The sequence below is a fragment of the Dreissena polymorpha genome, chromosome 2 (genome assembly GCF_020536995.1).
Source record: "Dreissena polymorpha isolate Duluth1 chromosome 2, UMN_Dpol_1.0, whole genome shotgun sequence".
Classification (NCBI taxonomy): Eukaryota; Metazoa; Mollusca; class Bivalvia; order Myida; family Dreissenidae; genus Dreissena; species Dreissena polymorpha.
In genome coordinates, this window is record NC_068356.1 from 4,778,762 (window position 1) to 4,791,478 (window position 12,717).

The 12,717-nt window shown below is 32.5% G+C and overlaps 1 long non-coding RNA gene across 1 annotated transcript; it reads left to right on the plus strand.

Moving 5' to 3' along the window:
* The first annotated feature begins 1,207 nt into the window (after window positions 1-1,207).
* On the plus strand, window positions 1,208-12,104 carry LOC127865716 (uncharacterized). The gene is made up of 5 exons (XR_008042737.1): window positions 1,208-1,350; window positions 1,618-1,758; window positions 10,188-10,260; window positions 10,897-10,933; window positions 11,507-12,104. It is a non-coding gene; the product is annotated as an uncharacterized LOC127865716 (long non-coding RNA).
* The last annotated feature ends 613 nt before the right edge of the window (window positions 12,105-12,717 follow it).

The following is a 12,717-nucleotide window of genomic DNA, read 5'->3' on the forward strand; positions in this document are numbered from 1 at the left end:
GACGTTTACTTATTGAACAATATTTTGCTTGAACGACCTGGTGGCAACAAAAAGATCTATTCAGTGTGACGATTTTTAAATGTTTGTAGACTTCTGAGTTAACAGGAATTGCAAAAAAACAACAAATCTCACTTAAAATGTACAAGGCACATGTTCATATACATACTCCGTGTACTTATAAAAGTAGAGACAACACGCGATTATCTATTTTTATTTTTAATTGTTTTTTGCGTCCTCATTCAGTTTAATGCTTTGATGCATTTAATTTGATAATATGATGTGCTGACAATGTTCGGACGCGCACTGATCAGATCAGTTAATCGACAAAATGACCTTACAGCAATCGATACAAATAAACAACTAATGTGTTAAAACTCCAATTAGGCCGAATCCGGAACATAGAACAGAATAATCCAGTGTACCAAAATATGGTATTGGTATGATCAATAACAGTTCAGACAAAAAAAAGCAACAAAAACTGCGATACAATTTCTAATTACTCAAAATGAATTTACTAGAAATCATGACGTCATAAAGTCTCGTCGAACAGATTCATAACAGGTAAAACATACAGTAAAATAGAAATTATATTGATTTAGCGTTTTTGTGGTGTTTTTGTTACTTATAAAATGATGCTAAAACAAGATAAACAATAAACAATTGTCGTGTCCTATTTTTTGCTTGGCTAGGTTTGCACACAATTACACTCGCAAAGCATCGCCCACATCAATGATAATTGTAAGCTTAAAACGTATCGTCCTCACGATGAGGTATATACTTCTCACCTATCTCATTTGTTATGATTTACTACACAACGACTACATTTCCCGCGTAAGTCCAAAGTGTCATGGGAAAATTCCGTGTACATTGATAATATTTTATATTTTTTTAGCGTTAAAAAGCAACTATTTGGTGAGTAAGCTTCAACGTGTATCAACCGCAAAACAGTTTTATGGTTGAAACAAAAATACGGTACTAGTCATCAATATGTCGATATTTAAGCACCGGGTCGCAGAAAATAGTACATTTTGAAAACAATTGGTTGTTATGTTTTTAAGAAATGCATCATCATTGTTTCCTTTCAATGCGATGCCATGACGAGTTCAAACAATTCGTTAAAATATGTGCTGGGGCTTTAAAATCTTATTAAGATCAACATGATACGAGTCAAGGATGTTCATCACATGCATTGTCAAGTGTTCTGACATACATGTGTATACGAATCATATGTGTGTGACTATTACGTCTAGAAATAACATTCTATGAAGATCAGATTTGTATGCGTTTTAATTACAACGAAATTATTTCGTATATAAGTTACTGTAACAACTGTTCTGGAGTTTAATACACGTAAGTTTGTTTTAATCTCAATACGTTTTCATTTTGTGTTGTACCATTCGTTGTAAAAAGAAATGTAAGTACTTGTTGACAGAACTAAATACATAAGTCCGTATAATTACACAAATATTACAATCTGAAATCACCTGGGCAACGTCTTCGCCAACTGCGCTGTTATCACTGATACGACGTACAACATCGTTCAATACACTCATGTCACGAACACTAAGATACAAGGATCAATATTGCCTTTATCTCTCTTTTCACATTCTTCTTCAGATATACTTTAAAGGCTCGAAGAATGTTCAACATCGCGTTCGTGTAACGTTTTGTGGTGACGTACCAAGTTATTTCGTCTGCTTAGTTCGTATCGCATCGATCACACGAGTCAGTACATGTGACGTCAGTAAAGCGAATAAGGTATGAACAAATATTTATAAATTTTGAAAGCTACGCGTATCATTTTAAAGGCATTGCAATAAGAATATTAAGTTTATTTTTGAAATGTTCTTACATTCAATTCAACTAAAATAACCATCCTATATAAGTATCTCTTTAAGTATCATTGTATCGCATTTCATGATGCAATTTTACATTGACCTCTGTTTTATTGCCTCTGTGAAGGGCATAGGCATTCTGACATAAGGACTCAGACCTTAAATGCAAGCCTATCTAATTTATTATTACTGACATCGTTCAAGAAGAACCAGGTTTCTTGAAACAAACACATGTTCATGAATTACAGGAAAAAATCTTAATTTTATGGCAAGCCGCAGTCTTTCACTCAATTTTGAATTGTATTTTGATTCTCTTCGTGCAACTCTTTACCAGTAACGACCGTGTTTGACAAAGATAAGAAATATTTGATTGCATGTGTCGACAATCGTTGACAACTACAACACGTTTTAAGGTCTTTGTTGAAGACTTTATATGTGGAGAACCCATTATCAGGCCAACGTTTTTTGCTCCTCTCCTTTACGTTTAAAATAGCACTAACAATTTAAGAAAAAATAGCCAATAACTACGCTAATTTAAATAGATCAAACAGTTTGAATACAATCTCCGCACTAGCTGAAGTACATATTGTGTTCCAGACAAAATGTGAACAATGAACGCAACATGTTTATTAATTGGTAACAGCTGCTTGTGCCTCCTCGATTTTTATGTTTATAAAATATGCAGTATAATGTTACCACAACATGTTGCTGTATATGGAAGGGAAAGACCGCCAATAATATTCATCACCAGAAATGTTGCACGTGTTGAATATTCAGCTTATTTGTTTAACAGAGAATTTTTAAAATGCTTAAATACACCATTTTAATATCTGTTTTGTACAATTGTAAAATGTTGTATGTTCCGATTCTACAAAATCGATATGCACATAAATCAATTATGAATACGGAGCTATTTTAATTTTAATTTGATCGATAAGTCAGCATCTTACAAGTGTACACTTTACAATTCTACAGATTACAAGTTGACAAATCACAATTCAACATTTTACAACGCATTTCCAAGTCAACCGGTGTTAGGGTTAAAATTGTCATTAGTAGAAGTCTGCCAGCCCTGCCTTCTGTTATCGTGGAAGAACTTACTGTCCGGCTTAACTGAATAGTCTTGATAGGTCTCAGGCAAGGATTTGTTAAGGGTTCTATATATCATCATCATCATTGTTATATTCATGGATGCAGATATATGTTAGGCACATTGGATCACACAATTAGTAGTTCTCGACCACCTGCTCGTTGTAAACAATTTACCTGGTAACAAAATGTAAATGAACAATTCACATGACATTTATTAATTTAGATTTGTTTCTTTAACGTTTTAGGTTAAAACATTAATTGTGATTTTAGATGGAAGTCTCACCCCATTATATATTGAAAACATTATATATTGAAATGTCGGAAATAAGGACCCACCAAACATTCAACTAAAGCTCGATCTGGAAAACTTGTACTCACCATACCAATATCCTAGTCTTCGCATGTGGAGGTGCACTCACTGTCACAAACATAGTTTACTGATTTACACTGTGCACCAAAGTGATTGGGCTTTTTGCACGCATCGCATGTTTTCCCATATGCGGGACAGTTCCGTTTCGCGTGAAATCGTCCACAGTTGTTACACGATTTGTTGCAATTATGTGGAATGCCACGGTTATTCTTCTGTAAATGTCGCCTGGCCATCCCATCATCCTTGGTCTGCGCTCTGCCGGTAGCCCCTTTGTTGCCTCCGGTAGCCCCTTTGATGTGCTGTTTCCGCCGCCCCGGTTGTGATACAAACGCGACGTCATTGGATGCCGTCGATTGCATTGATTTTAATTTTTCTCGGCTATATTCGTATGATTGCGCTATTTGCAATGTCTTATCTAAAGTAAGGGTTTCGCCTTCGTTAATCAGTTTTTCTCTGATTTTTTAAGAATTCGTACCAAAAACAAAACATCTCGTCAGTGTCCTTAAAATTGCATTCCTTTGCGATCAGACGAAGTCTAGTGACGAACTGATCGATTGTGTCGGAGTCCTGCTTTTGACTGTAGAATTTGTAACGGCTGAATATTGAAAAATATAATCTATGGCAATATATAACTCTAAATTCATAAATAATATCACACACAATACATTTAATTTATAACACACAATCATATTAAACCATATATTATTTTTCTCTATATATTATAAATGTGGTACATAAAGTGTCAGATAGTGGTACATAAAGTGCCGGTACATAAACGGACTGGTACGTAAGGTGTAACATTCGGTTTATTCAATATGTTCAGTTTAAAATAAAAAAAGTTTAAACAATGCACAATTAATTCAGTATTTCATCTTGTAAAAATTGGTTGATTTGATATATTATCAGTACAGACTAAAACATATGTGCTAGAAACTTACAATAATTTGTTCAGGTTAATTGCTGAATGTTATTTTAGTATACACTTGCCTTGGACATTTATCACTTTCATGCACACACAAAGTCTTGGTGAACAGGACCATCATCATCATGCCAATCTGACAGATAGGCATATTTGAAGGATACCAATATGGAATCTGAAACATAACATTAATGTGTCAAATGTTGTAAAAAAACTAATGAAATCTGCTACATGAAAATGTGTTATTTCACCCAACCCACTAATTAAGTCAAAATCAGCTGAAAACCCATATAAAGACAATTACTTTAGTATATATACTCCGAATTGAATATAATTTCGGTAAAATACCCCACAGTTTCTGATACAAAAACATTTTTGACACATACTTGATTACTTTATTCACAGAAAGTGACTATTTTCGTTATTGCACCGTAAGATTTCAATATTTACATTTTCGTGTGACGTATCATGTCACAATGGTTCCCGACCTGCATTAGCATTAGCGTAGCATTGGTTCCTGGCTAAGTCGAAAAATAATTTTGACGCGTCTACTGCGGTATGACCGCCAATATTATTCACTGCGTATAGTTTGCTAAACCGTTTTTACAACTGAGCAGATGTAAACTTGTAGCATTTCAATGTGTAAAGATGCGCATTGACCAATCTAGAAATGTTTACTTGCTAACAGTGAAAATTGGCAGTTCGTTAAAGTTACTGTTGCACATTTGTAAGTTTTATGCGTTGTGTATGCGATTTAAAAATACAAGTAAATGCATATTTTACATTGTGAACATTTAAGTTTTTTTTCATTGAACAATTTCAATTGGACAATGAACAAGATGAACATTTGAGATGTCTCCACCTTAAAAATTAATATTGTTGAAGATTGAAACATAAAATATCGCACATTGCTTAATTATTTGAACGGATATTATTTGACATGTATGTATAATCTATAATTGCAAGATGAACATATCAGCTTAATACTCAACACGTGCAACATTTCTGGTGATGAATAATATTGGCAGTCTTTCCCTTCCATAGCTGTAGGCAAGTTATTTAACATTAACAACATTAGCTTATACGCATGTGGTGAATCAGAGTATTTGAATAGCAATATGGACATACAGCGTGAATAGTTATGTGTAGAATAAGTTGCAAGTATGTAGACATTGGTAAATGAACCATTTGGAGTTAGTGTTTATAATACATTAATCAAGGAAGAACAAATCTCATGCTGTATATCTAATATATATATTGCAGCCAACTATTGTATAATATATACTAATATAAGTGATTTGATGACATCTTTAGCGTGTGTGTGTTAAAGTAAGTTATCGCATAATATTTTACATTCAATTCATACATTTCTAATATGTATATTCATCTTCTACTTGTTTGTAAATGTGCCACTCGGAATAAACATATGTATACAGTTTATAATTACGAAAGAGGCTGACTAGGTTAACGTGTAATCAGCTAACCCGACCAATAAAATAATCACTACAAAATTATAATCTGTGTTATGTGGTTGTTCATATCACGTTTCCAAGGAGATGAAAAAACAAACTTGCAGCATCACACTTGAAATAAAACGGCCACACAAAAGGCAAACAAAACTTTATGTTCGGTAATCATTTAAATGTGACAAAAAAAACCTGCCATTTTTAAGCAGACAAGGTTGGTGTTTTCATTAACATAATTTCAGGTTTTTACTGTAATTAGTTATCGGATAGAAAGTTACAGATGCTTGATATTGAATAAAGTAATCAGTAATGTATGTCAATCTTATCTTTACATAAGTTATCTCTTAACTGAATTTAATACATGTTTGGCATGTTTCGGAAATAAGCCAATTAAATGTAAAAGTAGATAATGTATAAAGAATATGACGTAGTTGTTGTTCTCTCTTCATATTTTGAAACCTGAATAGTGTAATTATGTTTTAGAGGATCTTTTTACACCTATATGCCGAAATGTCTATGTCTTGTATAATATTCTGTATTGCATATTATAAATCTATAGTATCATGACAGATAATTCAATAGCGACATGATATAAACAGAAAACATACTGATTAAAAGTAATCAAATCGCCTCTGCACAGATCTCAATCTTCTATTTTATCTTTTGGTCGTTATGATGTTAAATTGACACGTTTTCTGAAACTATTGTGAACTATTAAAATTGGTACGATTTTAGAACATCTACTTCTAGCAACATCGACTCTCTAGACACCTGTATCAGAACCTTTTGGCATTTGGTTCTGCGTCAGGTTGCATTGTGTACGAATTCTGGGTCTAATTGTACTTTAATTATTTCTTAAATAAACGGTTAATATGAATAGTTGCATCATTGTTGTATTGATTGTGAAATCGATGAGCATATATGTATTCTGTTTTGTGACTATTAGTTGTTCATTCAGAGTAAAATAATAATTAAAATAATAAACTACATGTTATTGATAGTAATACTAAATGAAAGAAAGCGTACACATGTTTTAAATAATAACTTTATTCCAACATGTGTAAAATAAAGGATACGAGCAAGTTAAACAATCTGAATAAGATAAATGAACAATATCATTTGCATCTTTCGTATAGAGCGGATGTTAAGGCAAAAAGTATTTATTGGTATCAAATTAAAATTGTCAACCGCGAGGGGCATATTTTCATTCACCACTGGCCAAGTGTAGACAAAACTTTTCACAATATACAATGGCCAAACAAAGGTGTTGAGTTGTTGTTCAACTTCACCATAGAACTTACAACTTTAGTTAAACTCGCTAGTCGAGTTGTGGTCTAACGCGACGGTTGAGCAATTCGGTTTTTGAGCATGGGTTTAATTCAGAAGCTCATAATTGGAGCCATTAAATCAGTCAACTTAAAGTTGTTTTGAACTAACTTACTGAGGTAAATCGACTACTTCTGTTATTTCTAGAATAGGAATCGCATTCATAATTCGGTTTGGTCCTGTTATATAACCTTGTCACGTTCGCAACCTTGTTAGTGTCCACAATAAGAATAGCGTATAAGAAAGAGAACCGCTCTTATATTCGTACTGGAAACGTCACCTTCACAGTTTCAAGTCATGTTCGAACCATTATAATTCCGTAATATTTCCAATTTAGGAAAGTAGGAAAATAAAATAAAGCGGAAAAATGTCGTTGACTTAGCGTAGTGCGAGAGTTCAGCACACGTACTGAAATAAAGCGAAACAAGTGGCTATATTTGAAAGGGTTTTATTACTTTAAAATTACGATGTATACTGATTTAAATTAATCAACTTATATAAAATGTCTTAACGAGAGGCAGGCAGGTGGGTATTTTCGACACGCTTAACATATTATTGCATTTATTTCACTACATCTGTTGTAAGATCGTGTAATCAATCTTATATCAATATTTCATACATGTCCTACATGTGCATGATAACTGATATGTCGCGCTATAAAACACATGAATGTGCATTTATAAATATTTGTTTAACTATTTAAGAAAACATGTAGGCTTTATAAAGGAAAGTCAATTTAGAATGTATCAATTTTGAACACAGATAGTTATCTCCCTTTCATATTAAGTAATATCAATGAATACAATTTCACATTGAGCTTACGTTGTGTAATCAATCCATGCGCTTAATTGTGGAACAGTTCATACGTGTTATTTTAATACACTTGATTAACTGTTTATTTCCGGTTATAGTGTTATATACATACCGACAGTTTTGATGAATAATTAATGTCCTTCAAAGTGATGAACCTGTTCACGTCTTTATGACGACAACAATGAATAGCGAACGAACCGCATTGCCCGAAATAGGTCAGTTGTGATGGATAGTTTTACGCAGAGACTAATCGGATGTAAACAAACCGTTTGCGTTCTACAGTGAGTAATATACCATTACAGACAGTTGTGAAAACTGTTAAAGCTTTAAATTTTTTGATATTTAATTGATAATTAATAAACGATCTCACGTAATAATAAATACAATGTTAAGAGCCAAAAGATAATTGCGGTTTTTTGTTTAGAGTATTGTGTTAATCTTAATAAACTTATACCATATCATACATAGCAATACGATATATCGAACCTGGCGATCAGCCAATAACTTGTATGGCTGTATTTCAAAAATATTAACCCGACCTCATATATCTTGCCAATTATTCGACGCTTAAGTTAGGATTAAATTGTTTACATTTCTGTCGTTGGAATTTTGTTTTTAATGTAACATGTTACTCATTGATCTCCAAAGAATAACATTTACTGCTACGTCTGCTGCGACAGCCGCTCCCGCCACCACCACCAACACCACCACCACCAACACCAGCACCACCAACTACAACAATATCCCCACCAACAACAACAACCACCACCATCACCACCACCATTACAACCCACTACCACCACCAGCATCAATAACAACCACCACGCCAACTACTTCCACTACCACTTATACCACTACTACTACTTTTGCCACTATTACCATTTTAGTATGTAGACTACATTTACGGGCGAACACGAACTATCACGCACAATATACATATACTTAATACATGAACTATTTGTTTTTTTATTGTTGCCTTAACATTAAATGGATAACTTTGCCTAACCCGAGGCACATCTTCATAATATTATCATCATGTAAACTAATTTATTTTAAAATTCCAGCATGCAATTTATTAAGGAACAAAAAGCGGACGAAGACAAACGTGATATTTCTGATGAATTCGAATGAATTTGAATTTTATAGAACGGAATACTGTCGATATTTATTCTGCAGTTGTGTAAATAAATAATTCAACCAAACCGAATACCATATGTACATGAATCGTGTACTGCGAAGACTCTAGTCTTAATTCTTACCAATACATGAAAGCTTTCATTATCTACCGTTATATGATAGGAAAATAACTTCAAAGTTCATTTTCTGAATCCTAAGGGTTCTATTGCGTTTTTTCATTTAAATATCATCATCTGCAAGTTTTGTCCAAATCACGCCGTCTGTTCTTAATAGCGTTTCAGTTGTTAATTGCTAACACGAATTTAAATAGAATTGTTTTACCAAATATTTTCCTGTTTTCTCAATAGTAATTTTTAAATTGTTAACAAGACGTTAAATAGTATTGTTCAAAACAGAAGAAAAGCGAGTATCTGATCAATATTGGCATTTACTCAGCATTTAAATCCTTCCAGCGTTATATCAATTACCATGTTAATCGTTATATCAACTTTTTTGTTTAACATTTGAATACAGTGTATTGAAACTATGTTCATGGGTCCGTTTCAACGCTCATTTTCTATTATAGTGTGTCTACAGAACCAACACAAGTACTTAACCAAACTGATCATAAAGTTATCTTTACACCGCTACATTCTGTATTCATTGACAAGTGTCTGTAGCCTTATATCAAAGCGAACCTCAAGCCGCATATAAATCATCTCAAAAGCCCTTGTATTACGACAAGTAACAAATAAGTGACGAAGCGAAGGGCATTACGCACGCACGAAACAAAACACAATACGTGAATAAAATAGGCTCACCACATTAGAACGGAAATTACCATTCAAGGAGGACTAATAAACTTCATATGTTCATATTTAAACACAATACAAGCCATTACACAAGTGTGGATACTTTTTCCTGATAAATTGTTTTCCAAATGTCAGGTAATATTAAAATCAAACTACAATTCCTATGCGTATACCCACGTTTTCTTAACGAGTACAGTATTAAAATTGCTGTAGCAGCAGAAGCAGTAGCAGTAGCAGAAGCAGAAGATGTAGAAGTAGCAGTAGCAGAAACAGTAGTAGTATGAGTAGTAGTAGATGTTAAGAAAAGGTTGAGTTACTGTGTAGATGAGGAGAGAAAAGGAAGGAATTGTAGTAAAATAGGTAAAAGAAGTAGTATACTTAACGGTTCGGATGAACATTGAAAGTATTTTAAGTCATTTATTGTGTGTTTTTTTTCAGTTCGTTCAACTTTGACAACGACACAATCCTTGATTATTCGATTAAAGAAAACATGTGCTTTCTGCGTGCAAAAGTAAGTGTTGACTAATATTTAAACGGATGCATATAATTACATGTTTGTTTATATGCCATTGAGTTGCAAGTTTATTTGAATATATTAAATAAAATGTAGTACTAATGTATTTATATCCATATCTGACAATCAATTGTCTTCAAACTGTTGTCTTATGTTTATTTGTTAGCGACATAGACTAACGCGAGATAAGTAAATGATATCAACTCGCATTCATCATCATGTTTGTTTTAATTTTATGGCACAAGGCTTGCTTCTAAGAATTATTGACACTGCGTAACAAGATTACATGATATGTACACAATGAAACGGCTGTTTATTGGTACTATAAATATTGCACTCGTATTGTCCTTTTTTTCGATTTTGTCTGAGAGTTTATTGATTATATGTCAGAAAGTTTAAAGCAATTTGATTCATGTGTAGAACATGTAAACAAATGAAACCATCATCTTTTAATTCAGCTAACATTAGTTGATTACTAGTATTTCTCTTCCATTATTACAACCCGCCTGTGCCTGTTGTATACATATTTGATGTATTGATTGTTTTGTATGCCTTTTCTGATATTTTCGATGTGAAATTTATCAAAGTTATTTTTTTTAATGTTATGATTTATTGTATAATTGCTTTTTTCAGGTAGCGATCCTTCTTCTGGTATATTTTTTGAGAAACAGTAAGTTTTTTTAACTTGTCAATACACCTATCACGAATGGGAAAAAATGATAAACGATTGAAATAGATTATTATATTCTTTTTAATTTTAACGATATTGAAATATTAATATGACTTCCGTTGATGGCCATTATAAATAAATACATAACACGTGATGTAATACTTTCGTGAAATTTAGCAAACATACGGCTTAATAGTTTTCGTTTTAAAATCAACAATGAAAAAGATGCGTTATTGGATAAATCTTTTGATGGTGGTAAAATTGCGAATATACATATTTATCAAAACTTCTCAATGCATGCATACAATAATAGCAAGTTATCGCTAGTTTTATTTTGGTTGAAGTATAACAAATGTTCACACGCAGATTATAAAGCATTTAATGTTGCAGGTATTTTTTCCCTTAACAATTAATATTAGTGTGACGTTTTCTTGTTCTTATTATATGTAAGACTTCACTCACACAAATTAAAACTTAGAGTAATTTTTTTGTAATTCACGCTGTATTTTATTATATTATATATTTTATATGTATACTTATTAAGTACATTTTACTCTGTTTTCGTGGTTTTAGACGTCTCTACGGTGAAGATTGAAGTTTCCTCGAACATTCAGTATGGCCAGGAAGTAAACTTAACATGCGTCATCAACAGTTCTTTCCAATTCAATTTTACAAGTACGAAACAACGCACGATAACCATAGGAGGGTGTCCGTCGCCGCCAGATACGAATTGTTTTTTGTTCCCTGAAATACTGAATACGAGTTATAAGATAGTGGCAGTTTCGAAAGGTGGTGTATTGACCATATTTAGTTGGAAAGAAGAAAAGTATGGAGAGTACATGTGCTTCAATTTTTTAAATATCTCTCAATTTGATACTGTATCACTACCACAACAAACCAGCGGAGGCCATTCATGTTTTCATTGCAATTGTGTATTGTTTATATGCTTTTTAGCGCATCTTTGCAAACGGTTTTTGCCATCGCCATTGGATTGGCGTTCTCCATCTTTGGTCAACAAAACAATTTAAGACTAATCTACACGCAACCATTTTCCATATGTAAATACGTTCGATGTTATTGAGATTAGACCATGTTTAATTATCATATAATATTCCAATTTTAGGTCATTTAATTGTATATTATTTTCGTGAATTAAATTAAGTTAACTTAACCTGAAGTTTAGATTTTTTTTGAAATAATATTTGTTGTTTTTTCATAAGTTTTATATATTTTTTTATTTGAACGATATTTTAAGAGTTACAAATAACAAAAATACAAAGGGTTAACAATCACACTGGGTATTTGTATAGGAACTGCTTTCTAATTATATCTGAAAGCGATCTGTTAACATAATTACATAGTTAAAGCGAACTTATACGATTTTGTCAAATATTTATTAATTTATATAAAATGTTAAAAAAATAATATTTAACATATATGTCAATATAAATTAAAATAAAAGTTAACAAGAACATGTGTCGAATAATGCGAAATTAGCCAGATATTTAATTCTGAAATCGAAAATGTCTGCACAGTCAAATTCGCCAGCCTGTAAATCATGCATGTACGATGTGAATCTAAATATAGTTTAGCGTTTTATTTTAAATTCCTGCAACGATATCTATTCAAACGACACACGAACACTAACTAAAAAGACGAATGCTTCGGTTATTGTAGGAAAATATGTACGAAATATCTTCGTCACAATCGGCTCGGGGCGCTAATTTGTCTTTGCTGCATTTTATGAAATTCGTCTTCAATGTATACTTTTTCTTGCCTATTTT